Below are 12,856 nucleotides of genomic sequence, written 5' to 3'. Positions count from 1 at the left end.
GCATCAGACACCTCAGATCTGAACAATTGATTTTCAGATCTGATTATCTTTAAAACTCTATTTTTACAAAGAAATTACTTTTGATTTCACAAAAATGTCTGGTTACGAAGAACAAGAGGTGTCTACTAACAAGATTCCTAGATTGTATGGACAGGAAAACTTCAAAAAATGGAAGGTCTTGTTTGAAGCAGCCATTTGCTACAATGATGTTGATATGTGGAACTCCGTCAAGAATGGTCCACAACCTACTTTTGAGGAAGGTGCAAATCCGCAAGCAACTGCTGCTGTGAGAGAAAGGATGAGAAAAGTAGATGACAAGGCTTTAGCTATGTTAAAGCTAGGTCTGTCTTGGGAGATACTCACCAAGGTTGCTCATCATGCCACCGCAAAGGCAATGTATGATGCAATACTGGAAATGTTTGAGGGAAATGTTGAGCTCAAAAACATCAAGAAGCAAAGACTGAAACGACAACTAGAAAGATTTAAGTATAAAGATGGAGAAAGGTTGAAGTCTATTCTTGAGAGGTTCTTAGCAATTGTGAATGATCTCAGAACCACAGACTATGTCATGACTGACTTTGACCTCAATACCAAACTGCTCAACTCTATGCCAAAAGAATGGTATAATGCCTGCAAGTTCATCCTTACAAAGCACAACTTCAATGAGCTAAAAGTAGATGATGTAGTGTGCTCTCTTCAAGATGCTGAGATATAAATGATAGAGAATGAGATGATTAAAGAGGAAAGACCCTGCTTCAATGTTTCAAATGCATTGATTGCACCTATGGGTAATCTGACTACCAAGAATCAACAGCAGATTCCTATCATTGAAGAACCTGTTGAACATAATTCTGATACTCCAAAATCATTTGTTGGTGTTAGCACAAGCAATCATGGAAACCAGCAAAGATTCAATGTGCAGCTGGTTGATGACACTGATTCTGCCTCTATGGCAAGTGGGAATGTTCCTCACACTAGTGGTGGACATGGTCAAAGCAGTGATACACAGGCTTTGCTTTCAATGTTCACTGAGTCATATAATGCATTTGTTGCAAAGAATTTGATTCACACAAGTGTAGTGCAAGATGATCTTGAGCAGATAGATGCTGATGATTTGGAGGTCATGGACTTGAAGTGGCAAGCAGCTATGTTGGCTCTTCGAAGCAAGAGGCTTTACAACAGGACTGGTAGTCACTCCTATCTGGACCAAATGAAAGAATTGGTTTTGACAAGTCAAAGGCCATTTGCTATAATTGCCAACAGCCTGGTCATTTTGCAAGAGAATGTAACATGCCAAGAAATTTCCATGTAAACCAATTTCAGAACCAACCAAGAAATCAACACCCTCAGTATCAACAGCAACCTCAATATCAGCAGAGACCCAACACCAACAACTACAACAACAACTTCAACAACAATCCCAACAACAACTATAATCCCAACTTCAACAACTTCCAACCTCAAATGAATAATCATGATCAAGGAGTGTCTCAAAATCAAGGTCTTCAGAGAAACAACCACCAAAACCTTCAAAATGTTCCAAACAACACTGTTCCAGCCAACCAAAAACCAGATCAGAAATCAAGGAAATGTTGCTGTAACAACACAGCATGAAGGTAACTTTGATTGGAGCAATCATGAAGAAGATATTGCAGATGATATCAAGAGGGCAAATGTGGCATTCATGGCTATAATTGAAAAAGAAGCTGGATCATCATCTCAGGTACATTCTACTCCTACTATTGATTTAACTAAAGTTATCAATGAACTGGAAATGAAAGTAGGCAAGCTGGAAAGTGAGTGTTTTAAGAAACAAAGTATCATCAATGCATATGAGGTAAGTGAACTAGTGAGTGAAGAGAGAATGAAAAGTTTGGAAGATGACTGTGTAAACAGTTTCAAAGATCAGAAAAGATTCACAACTGGTATTGAGGGGTTGAAGAAAATGATTATAGAAGAGAAGGTGCTGAACACAAAACTGCATGCTAATAATGAATTCTTGAAGAACTTGGTCTCCACTAGAAATATTTGTGGAATTTTAAACCAAGTGAAGGAAGAAGACAAGTACAAAGCAGTACCTCCACCTTTCAACAACAACTTTATGCCAAAAGTTGATAAAGAGAAAAGAAATGCATATCTACAACAATTCAAAGATGTCTTTCAAGACAAAGAAGAACTTATAGATTTGTACAAGAATGTTGAGGTAAGTGAAGAAGGAGAGTTTGTTGTGAAGAAAGAGTTGAAAGAAGAAAAGTCAATTGGTGTTCAAGTCTCTGAAGATGACCTTGAGTCAATTGATTTAAATCAAGATGACTTGAGTGATTTGAGTGATCATATTACTGAAGAGGAAATTAAAGCTGCTGAAAGAGGAAGAAGATTCAAAAATCCAGAATCCATTGACAAACTTCCAAAGTATCAACCTGTCACACCAAGAATGAAGAAACAGAATGAAAGAACAAAGAGAGAACATGTTTCTTTTGACATTTGTGAAAGAAAGAAGGTAAATTACAATGCTGTAAGGCCTCCAAGCCAAGAAGCATTGGAAAGGATAAAGCAGATTAACAAGAAAAAGGTGAAAGAAGATGTGAATGTTGAAAACTTTATACCTGTTTATCCTATTTTCTCTAATCATGAAGTTCTTGATATTGGAGAAGTGGAAACTATGGAAGAATATGAGAAGAGACAATCAAGATATAGAGAAATTCAAGATGAAGAACCACTGAATATGCAAAAAATTTTGTTTATAAAGAGCAAGACTGAAAGACAAGACATCAAGATTGAGGAATTTGTCCCTTTCTCAATCAACTTTGATAGTCTAAAGAACAAGAAGATCATTGGAGTCAAAGAACCAAGGCCAAGTGAAAAATTCAAGAAACCTAAAGAACATGAAATATTCAAAGGCAAGGTATGGTGCAAAAAGTGTGATGAATATGGTCATCACACAGACTCATGTAATGAGAGATTGAAATTTCAACCTTTTCATGTCCCAGATGGAACAAAATATGGTCAAAACTTTGTTCTGTACAAAAAGAAGTATGATGCATATATGGGAAAAGGAAAGGTATGTGAAAATGAAACCATGAACAAAGAAGAAAAGAAATCAGCAAATGAGACAAGGATTGAGAAGAAAGCTGATGTTAAAACAAAGAAGCAAGTGACAAAATCAGCAAGAAGAAGTATGCTTCCAAAGAAGCATGAAAATGTGACCAAAAGGAACTATTAGCCTGTGAGAATCAAACAAGATACTCAATCAGTCAAGTCTGATGAATCTCAAGAATCACCTAGAAATGAAAAGATGAGAAACAAAGGTGTATTTTCAAGAAAGAAATCAACAGAACTGATAGGTGATGAGAAGTTCTTATTGAAACATGGATATGAACCTCAAGGTTTCCTTTGGAAACCTAAGAAAGAAACTAAGGTTGAGGAAATTGCTGATGTAAGAGACTACTCTGAAAAGAAAGACTATGTGATAAGGGAGTATGCCACTGACTCACCTGAGTACCAGAACTCAACCTCATTTGTTAAAACCCCAAGAGAGTGTGGTTATGAAACAGACAATTCAAACAACTTAGAAGTCACTCATGAAGATCCTGAACCAACAACACTCACTTCCCAAGCTGTGTCTGAAACTGAATCTGATGAGCTGCAAGTTGATAAGGCTTGCACTTCATCACTCAACTAATCAAACTTTTTCTTATGTGCAGGAACAGTCCACTCCTCTGAATGACATATGGTACATGGATAGTGGTTTTTCTAGGCACATGACTTGTGACAAGAGATCTCTTGTCAATTATAAAGAAAAGTTTGAAGGTCCTGTAGCTTTTGGGAGTGATGAAAATGGTGGAAAAATTGTTGGAAAGGGAATCTTAACAAATGGAAAAGTTTCATTTGATAATGTGTTTCATGTTGAAGGTCTTCAGTACAATCTACTGAGTATATCACAAATGTGTGATAAGGGTTACAAGGTCAGCTTTGATGATTCCCACTGTTTTATCTTAAAGCATGAGTTTGTGATCCCACCTGAAATGATTATGATGATGGCACCAAGAAATGGTAACCTGTATGAATTGAATATGAAAGAAGCCGTTTCAAGGGGAGGTGCTTGTTTTGTTTCCAAAGCCACTGAAAATGAATCAAAATTGTGGCATAGGAAACTGTGTCATGTGAACCTGAAAAACATGAACAGACTTGTGAAAGGTGAGCATGTCATTGGCTTACCCAAAAGAGAATTCAAATTGGAAGATCACTGTAGTTCATGCTAAAAGGGAAAACAACACAAATCTACTCATAAGCCAAAGCTCATCAACTCAATTGATCAAGTACTTGAATTACTTCACATGGATCTTTTTGGTCCTGTGAGTGTGCCAAGTATAGGGAAGAAAAGATATTGTCTTGTGATCATTGATGACTATTCTAGATATACTTGGGTTTATTTCCTAAGTACCAAGGATGAGACTGCAGAGTTGATTAAAGGTTGTGTAACAATGATTGAGAACAAGTTGAATACGAAAGTTAAAATGATGAGAAGTGACAATGGGACTGAGTTCAAAAATGGAGTTATGCAAGAATTTTGTGCAGAGAAAGGAATACAACAACAATTCTCAGCTCCTAGAACTCCTGAACAAAATGGTGTTGCAGAAAGAAGAAATAGAACCATGATTGAAGCTGCAAGAACCATGTTAGCAGATGCTAACTTACCTGTCACTTTTTGGGCTGAAGCCATTAATACAGCCTGCTATGTTCAGAACAGGGTACTTGTCAACAAAAGGCATAACAAAACTCCATATGAAATTTTTCACAACAGAAAGCCTTATATCAAGTTTTCAAGCCCTTTGGATGCAAATGTTTTCTTTTGAACACAAGGGACTATTTGAACAAGTTTCAAACAAAATCCCTGGATTGTTTCTTTGTTGGATATTCTACACACTCAAAAGCTTACAGAGTTTATGTGAAAGACCACTTGAGTGTTATAGAATTATCTAACATCATCTTTAATGAGAATCAATTCAATACAGTTGATGGTGCAGCATGGCTGTTTGATCATGAAAAGTTGATAAGGTCCTTCAAGATTTATCCCGAAGACTTTGATGAATCATTCTACAAGTCCAGTGAAATTGATGAGAATAAGAAGAAATCATTGGACTTAGAAGAATTATGGAAGAAGGTTGCTAGAAAAGAAAAGGAGTATACTTTTGTGAAGAATTCCTCATGTGTCATTGGTGAACAAGATCATACTAAGAACAATCAAGACAATCAAGATGTACAGAATGATCAAGTTCAGAATGAGGGTGATATAAGCAACCAAGAAAGTGGAGAAGAAGCTGCATCCACTACAAGATTTCAAGATCTATTTCAAAGATTGAATTTAGAAAAAAATGGTGCATCTACTTCAGGACAACATAATGATGAAGCACCAGAATTTCATGATGCAGAAACTGATTTGATCATTGAAGAACCAGAGCTCAATGAAACAAATCTTGACATAAATTTGTCTAAAAATATGATTATACAAACTCCTTATGGGAAAAAGAATCATCCTTCTGAAAACATCATTGGAGATTTGCATGCAAGAGTTACAAGAAGTCATTCTGAAATTGCAAACATCTGTCTTTACTCCTGCTTTCTATCCCAAATAGAGCCAAAGAATATTGCTCAAGCACTAAAAGACAATAGTTGGGTGGAAGCAATGCAAGAGGAACTGACACAGTTCAGAGATCTACATATGTGGGATCTTGTTGATAGGCCAATAGACAGATATGCAATAGGAACCAAATGGGCTTTTAGAAACAAAAGGAATGAAAGGGGTTTGGTGATTAAGAATAAAGCTAGACTTGTAGCACTAGGATGTCTTCAAGAAGAAGGAATAGACCTTGAGGAAGTCTTTGCACCTGTTGCAATACTTGAAGCTATCAGGATCTTTCTTGCATATGCAGCCTCAAAGAACATTAAGGTGTTCCAGCTAGATGTTAAGTCTGCGTTCCTAAATGGAAAGATTGATGAAGAGGTGTATGTAGCTCAACCTCCAAGTTTTGAGGATCCAATGTATCCAAATAGGGTGTATAAGCTAAACAAAGCCCTCTATGGATTGCATCAGGCTCCTAGAGCATGGTATGATGAGCTGTCAAATCATCTTCTTGAAAATGGTTTTCAAAGAGGAGCCATTGACAAGACACTCTTATACAAAAGAAAGGGATCAGACTTACTGCTGTTACAAGTGTATGTGGATGACATCATCTTTGGATCTACAAATGAACAAATGTGCTTGGAGTTTGAAGGGGTAATGAAGTCCAAATACAGCTTGAGATCTATGGGAGAGATGAACTTCTTTCTTGGATTGCAAGTTCTACAGAAAGCTGAAGGGATCTTCATTCACCAAAATAAATATGTGCATGTTGGTACATAGATGTCAGTAGTTCATATGTATAAAGTCTGTAATTGAGTCTGTAATATTGTTTATGTAATTGTTTGTGTAACAGCGAAGTTGTTGACAAGTTCGCTTAGGCGAACTTGTTAACCAAGCGAAGTTGTTGACAAGTTCGCCTAGGCGAACTTGTTCAACGAGCGAAGTTATAGACAACTTCGCCTGAGGCGAAGTTGTCATGTATTTAAGTAACCTACGGGTTACTGTTTAGTGTTCTGGTTTTTGGAGAGTTTGTTTTAGAGTTCGATATAGCTGTGATCATTTCACGTGTCAAGTGTCTGTAATAGACGTGGTTCGAGTTATAATATAACGTGGTTTCGTTTGTATCGTGTGTTCGTGTTTTACGTATTCTACGCTCGTATCTACCCACGCAGGGATTCCGCACCTGCGTAGATAGCGATATCCCGTGTACGATCCGTCCAGGAACCTACAATTGGTATCAGAGCCATCGGCTCGATTGTGAGGTTCGGGATTTCACGCGGGTGTAGAAAACGTCTCGTTTGACCTATTCGCGGGACACGTTTTCGTTGGGATTGTGTTATACTCACCTTATACAGTCATATTCAAGCCGTTACACCGACCGGAAACTGCTAAATCGTCGAAAACAGATCTGGATATTTTCAGTGTTCTTCGGGCGAAGTTACTGTTCTTCAGGCGAAGTTGCCGTCACTGGAAGTAGGGTTTCGGCGAAGATATAAGGCTAAGCGAAGTTATCCACAACTTCGCCTACCTCATAAGTTCTCCTAAGCGAAGTTAATCTCAACTTCGCTTGCATTCTAAGTTCGCTTACCTTAAGCGAAGTTATTCTCAACTTCGCCAAGTCACGCGAATTTAAGAATTTTCCAGCGAAGTTAACACTTAAGCGAAGTTAGCCTTAACTTCGCCTATAGTACTGTTTGGAAGATTTTTTTGAATTTTCGGGTTTTCTTGTTTTCGCGAAGATGTCGCCAATTAACATCTCTGAATTAGTCAAAATGGAAGTAGAAGCGGGGTCGGCTACTAAGGCCCCAAGGTTGATGAAAGGAACAGACTTCGTAGCGTGGAAAGATAGATTCATTCAGTATATTAAATACCAGGATGCAAAGATGTGGGTGTGCATCCAGGATGGATATATCCCACCGACAATGGAGTACGAAGGTCGTGATGTGGTTAAGAAGTACAACAAGATGGAGGAAGAAGAGAAGAAAATGTATGAGGCCGAGAGCAAGGCCCATGCTGCAATTACTATGGCTCTTCCTCAAGAGGTTCTCCATACATTCCGGAAGTACACTTCTGCACGAGAGCTTTGGGATGCTCTTGAGAATAGATTTGAAGGGAACGTGGGTATTCGTGCCTCGAAGATTAAGCTGTTAAAGACCCAGTTCTCTGTCTTTAAGTATTTGAAGAACGAATCGCTCGATGATATTATCACCCGATATTATCATCTAATGACAGAGCTGAACAACTATTCTATTGCTTACAGAGAGGAGGAAATAGTTGAGAAGCTTCTCGATGCTCTCCCACCGAAGTGGGAAATGTACACTGTTCTAATGAGGGAAGACAAAGACTTTCACAATTATGACTTGGAGACAGCAGTAAACAAGCTCAGAACCTTTGAGCTTAATATGGTTCGAAAAGAGACACCAACGGATCAGGTTCAAGACCCTGGTATGTATGGTGCCAAAGTTAACTCAGGCTCAAGTTCGAAGCCTGACTCTGCTGCTTACTACTCCAAAGGAGAGTCAGGTTCTGACTATTCTCATGAAGGAAATGTGTCTGTAAACATGAACGGTGATGTTTGCTTCGTTGCTGGAGGATCAAGTGCTTCGAAACCTCAAGCATCCACAAGTAGTTTCTCTCCCAGTGCTTTAAGCAATAACTATTCCAAGATGCCAATGAGTGTCAAATCTGCTGAAGAGCAGTTTGCAGTCTATGCATCTTTTATTGCTTCTTACGAGAACTACATACAAGGGAAGATTGTGGACCCTGCTGTTTTGGAAGAAGACTATGACCAGATCGATCCTGATGATCTGGAGGAGATGGATCTGCAGTGGCAGATGGCGATGATAGTCAGAAGAGTGAAGCGTTTCATGAAGAAGACTGGCAGAAAGTTCGTAGGTGGAAAGCCAGGATTTGACAAGTCAAGGGTGAGGTGTTACAATTGCCAACAGAATGGACACTTTGCAAAAGAGTGCACTAATGCACGGGTAGAACGTAGTCAGGGGAGGACTACACAGCAATGTGGAAATAACAATGGGAATAGAGCCATGATGTATGATGCTGGTGAATACAACTGGAATATGTTCTCTGGAGAACTCTTTGAGCAAGCTCAAATGGCGAAGGTTGCAGCTGAAGAATGTGTGAAAGCTGCTGAAAATGAAAAAGCCTTCATGGCTGATGATCAGAACAACGAGGTATGTACTAAACCTATCTGTACTAAGTGTGAGAACTTGTCTGAACAGCTTGCAACAATTACTGATCAGTATGTTAAATTGGATGCCGAATTTAAAACCTTGAAAGAAGATCATCACTTCACAAAAACAAGAGAAAATAATTATAAAATAAAAATTAAAGCTTGTGAAAAGGACGTTAAAAGTTTAAAAACAAAATTAGCTGAAAAAATTGATGTGATCGATCTAAGCTACGAGGTTTTAGAAGAGAAAACCAAGTTAATTGCTGAGAAAGAAAAGCAGATTGCTGATCACCAGGTAAAAGTGGTGGAACTAAATAGGAAACTGGAGCAATTCCGGAATTCGTCTGCTATTCTTGATCACCTCGTCAGTGATCAAGGTTCCTCACCTAAGAGGGGAGGAATTGGTTACCATGAGGTTCCACCACCATATAACCATAATTATACTTTCAATCCTAGTGTTCATGAATCTGTTAATTTTGTAGCTGATCAGACAGGTACTGCTAAGGAAACTGGTAAAGTACCGGAAGTTAGTAAAGGCGAAACAAGTTCGCCTGTCTCAAAAATTAAAATTTCAAGTCCAGTCTCATCTGATTCGGATAAGTCATCCGAGTCGGGTATGACAAAAGAGAAGGAAGTATTACCCACTAGTGGAGAAAAGGTTAAATCAACTCAAAAGAGTACTCCACTCAACCCATATGTCCCACCTTATGTGAGACGTACGGGTGGTAATACTGCCTCCACATCTAAAACATCTGCTGAAAAGAAAGCTGAATATAGATGTTGTTTTAGATGTAATCAAACAGGGCACCTTGTTGCTGATTGCCCTCTGAAGCAGCGTTTCAGAGAGGTGAGGCCGTCGAAAACTGAGACTAAGGTTTCTGGAAATCGTCTAAATGTTAAAAATGAAAACCATTCAAATTTGAAATATAATACAGGTTTTCAAAGAAACACATCTCGTTTTTATACCACTAATAACCAAACCAAATGCTATAATTCTTTTGATTCTATTAATGATCGTCGGTTTGGTTGGCCTCACTATCAGTCTCCAAGGAGGTATCCTGTTAGGACTCGTGAAAATTTTCCTAATGCTAACTATGGTCAGTCAAGGTGTGTGAGTTCTGTTAGGAAGGTTAATCGACCCAAGACTAAGAGGTCTTGGGTCCCCAAATTTTAATAATCTCTTTTATTTGTGCAGGAACAGTTGAACAGGGCATCCAATAATCTTTGGGTTGTGGACAGCGGCTGTTCCCGGCACATGACTGGTAACAAGGATTTGTTACAAGATTTAAAACCTGTTCAAGGAGCAAGTGTCAGTTTCTCGGTGGAAGATTAGTTTCATGGCAGTGCAAGAAACAGACGTCAGTCGCAATCTCAACGTGCGAAGCTGAATATATGGCAGCATCCAACTGCTGTTCTCAGGTTTTGTGGATTTAGCAACAATTGCGCGACTATGGTCTGAATTTCTTACTCACTCCTATTTTAATTGATAACACTGCTGCCATCTCAGTAATTAACAATCCCGTGAAACATAGTAAAACTAAACATATTGACATTCGTCATCATTTCATACGGGATTGTGCTGAGAAGAAACTGATTAAGGTCGAAAAGGTCGATACGCTAGAAAATTTCGCTGATTTATTTACAAAAGCGTTTGATAAATCCAGATTTCAAAACCTAATTGAGCTGAACGGGATGATCAATCCCGAGTAACCATGTTTTTATTGTGTTAAAAAAAAAAAAAAAAAAAAAAACGTCACTATTGCTTAAAATTAGTCGGTTACCTCAGTTTGATGGACATATCCTCGGATATGTTTTGGTCCTCGTTTCTACTTGTAGAGAATGAGGGTCGCCATTAACCAGACGACTGAAAGTGACCGGGGTGGTTATGATGTGTTTTCTTTCTGTCGCTGAAAATTAGTCGGTCATACTTAGTTAGAAGGACACATACTTGTATGTGGTCGGTCCAGTTGATCCATTGGATCTTCAGGATTGCCGTTTACCTGAAGGCTTTGACGTGATCGGTGCGATTGAATTCAAAAGTTTTTTAAAGGGAAATGAAATTACTTTTCAAGTCTACTACTTCGTATGAAGTACCTTTGCTATGTTAAACGGAAAATTGATCCAACCTTGGAAAATGATATATGTACTAACTTTGTGTGCTTAACTAGTGAAGTTATTAGGCTTAAAAGGCTTTAGGACAATCATTGTATGTCATGGTAACTTTTTATGGTGCGTAAAAGTAGATGTGATACAAACTAATTTTACTTGATTTTACGTGGAAACTCCTTAAGAGTTTTGCGTGTCTTCATATATATCTTTTCGAATGATAGGCAGAAAAGCGATTACCCAGTCATACACGAGCCCATGTGTGTTCTGATTCCCGTGAAGAAAGCGTTTCAAGACACCGCAGTGATCCAGATTCGGGACTTGCAGTTAATTTCTACTTTGAAGTCTATGTTGTTAAAAAATATATATATATATATATATATATTTGGAGTTATTGTAACATATTAGTGATCATAAAATCATGACTTCTCTATCTTAGAGCAAGAAGAAGAACGGGAACCAGAAGGAGAGTACATACAAGTTAATCAGACACTATGGGTCGAAGTCAATTCGGGGTGACTTGGGGAAAGCCAAATACGTTTTGAGGATAGATAGGAGGCATCAATATTTCTGAGTTGTTGCCCACTTAAATTTTAAGGATTACTTGAACCTAACTCGTATCACAGAAACGATGAAAACCATCTTAAGTATATTACCTGCTTACAACCTGTCTCTATATGTCATAATACAGCTAAACACGGATCTATGTAACAGTCACGTAGTTAGTATGATTCCTGTTAGGATCTTTTCTGAAACGTGGTGTCCCTGACTAGACTGAAATTTGATCCCTTATTCGTTAAAATTTTTATAAGTTTTTCCTATTTTTGTAGTTGTATTATTTTATAACTGGTTACTTAGACATGATCATTTTTGTTTAACTCTTTTTGGAAGTTTCAAATGTTAATTGCAAAATGTTCAAACTTAAAGGTTTGATTTTGAAATTATAGGCGAAGTTGTTGAATCAGGCGAACTTGTGCTTAACTTCGCCTAGGCGAAGTTATCCGTAACTTCGCCTGAACTACACTGACCCTATATAAGGATTTTTAAACAGTGAAATTCATTATTTTCACATAATCCAGCGAACTTAAGCTCAGCTTTTCCGGCGAACTTATCATCTTTTTCCGATTTCGATCTTCGTTTCCAGTTTCTATTATCAGTTGAGGGTACGTGTTGTCGATATACCTCGCAAACATGTTCTTTCATGGTCGTTTTTACCCGGTTCGAGACCTCGGGTCGTCGGACCTACAAAATCGAAACTTTCAAAACTTGTGTTAACGTGTGCATGGACATCCTTCTCATCTAAACATCCTTAATATCATGTGTTTTGTTGTCCTTGATCGTCGAACTTAGCCGAAATCACCGGATTTCCGGTGGTTGGAATCCTAACAGTCGCCGATTCAGATGTAGGCGAAGTTAGGGTTTAAGCGAAGTTATCCGCAACTTCGCCTGGGGCTTAATTTCGCTTGAGGCGAAGTTATCCTCAACTTCGCCTGAAGCTTAATTTCGCCTAACACTTATCTTCGCCTGAGGCGATGTTGTGATAAGGCGAAGTTAACATCAACTTCGCCTAGTCCATTTTACTTAAATTAATTAGACGAACTTACAGATGCAGCGAAGTTGTTCCCAACTTCGCCTCACCTTTAACTTCGCCTATACATGTTTGATCACAACTTCGCTCATGGTATAAAGCGAACTTGTGAGTTGCTTAACGGTTATCTAACTTGGTTCGTTTAGTGCAGATATGGCTGCTGTTGGAGGAGCTGGTGGTGATGACGGTGACGATCAGAGGCAATTCTTTCCAGCTCATAACCAGTTTATAACACTTGACCCAGATGCAAAGGGCGTGGAGGATTATAGGGAGATAATTACTTTTCTCCTGCGCTCAAGGATTTATCATGCAATAACAACTACCCTGCCCATTTCGCTACCGAACATTG

This window comes from Bidens hawaiensis, unplaced genomic scaffold, assembly GCF_021521415.1.
Source record: "Bidens hawaiensis isolate Kalapana, Puna unplaced genomic scaffold, B.hawaiensis_p1.1 tig00022290_1, whole genome shotgun sequence".
Lineage (NCBI taxonomy): Eukaryota > Viridiplantae > Streptophyta > Magnoliopsida > Asterales > Asteraceae > Bidens > Bidens hawaiensis.
Note: the sequence above shows the minus strand (reverse complement) of the source record.